Genomic DNA, 1,477 nt, shown 5'->3' with positions numbered 1-1,477 from the left:
TTTGGTGAAAATTTTGCAATTTTCAAACATTTAGTCATATCACACAAAATAGTTAATAAATAAATAACATTTCCCACATGTCTGCTTTACATCAGCACAATTTTGGAAACAGTTTTATGTGAAAAGGTGAATATAACAAGTGGGTCATTCTGCACAGCTGGCAGATAATAGCGTCTCTGCTTCTAGGTGGAGGCATTAACGGCAGATGTATCACTATATGGGAAGGCAGATGTGTAGACACTGCTGTATGCAACTTCATTAAGGTTCTCATTCAGTAGGTTTTTTAAATACGCATATTCAGAGCTTTAGACAAAAATCTGGGATTTCATTCAACTATTTCTGCAGCAAGAAATTAGAATAAATCTGTAAGAGGCCGTGTGACCAGGAATGCGGAAGGCTGGTGCCCAACAATGACTGGCAGTATTCATCCTCCTATTCCTGAAATTGGAATTTTTCTAATCTCCTTTATTTCCTTCTGCAGAGTCATAACTATTTTTCATACATAAAGGATTGTTTTGGTGGGATGAGTTATAGTTTTGAATGACACCATTAATTATGCCATAACATTGTCATATGAAAAAAGGGAAAAAATGCCAAGCACAATGAAATGGCGAAAAACCACCCCTGCACATGAGGAAAGAGACATAGTGAATCAGAAAAACAATGGTACATTTCTAATTGAAGGTATTTGCTAATATTACTATTATTACTACACACACTACATATTGGAATAGGATCCTGACGATGGGAATACCCCTTTAAGCCCGCCGTGTAAAACGCCAGTCATAATGATTCAGGCCTTATGAAAACTGCTACTGTAAAGTGTATGGAAAAAATGCTCCATTTTCACCATGTGGGAACAAGGCCTTAGGGTACCGTTACACATAGCGATGCACCAGCGATCCAGACAACGATATGGATCACTGGTGCATCGCTAAGTGGTCGCTAGTGAGCTGCCACACAGGCAGATCTCACCAGCGACATAGCAGGGGTCGGGGGTCGCTACTTACCTGTCAGACGCGGCGATCCTGACGTCCTCCCGCCCGCCTCCACGCCTCGCTCGTTGGCGCCACAGGAAGCCCAGCAGGAAGTGGCCGACGAGGAATGGTCCAGGGAGTTCTCGCGCGACCAACGATGAGCAGCGGGGGAGCCGGTCTGAGGCAAGTATCACATGCAGCGATATCGCTAGCAACGTCACAAAATCGGTGACTTTACAGCGATATTGCTAGCGATATCGCAGTGTCTAACGGGGGCTTTACTGTACCATACCAATTATCTCATGTTTTCCATGATATACATAGCTGCAGGTTCTCCTTGCGATTTATCCCATGCTCTGCCTTTGATGCGCAGGAACCAGTACCATTCTGAATGTAGCTTTTGCCATGGCTTACAGTATTTAGGAGTGGATTTTGCCTTTAAGTGGTTAGTCCAATTTACACACATATAGTAGAGACCTAAAAGAAGCAATGCAACAAGA

The sequence above is a fragment of the Dendrobates tinctorius genome, unplaced genomic scaffold, assembly GCF_039654945.1.
Source record: "Dendrobates tinctorius isolate UK_male_01 unplaced genomic scaffold, ASM3965494v1 ptg000103l, whole genome shotgun sequence".
NCBI classification, from domain to species: domain Eukaryota; kingdom Metazoa; phylum Chordata; class Amphibia; order Anura; family Dendrobatidae; genus Dendrobates; species Dendrobates tinctorius.
Note: the sequence above shows the minus strand (reverse complement) of the source record.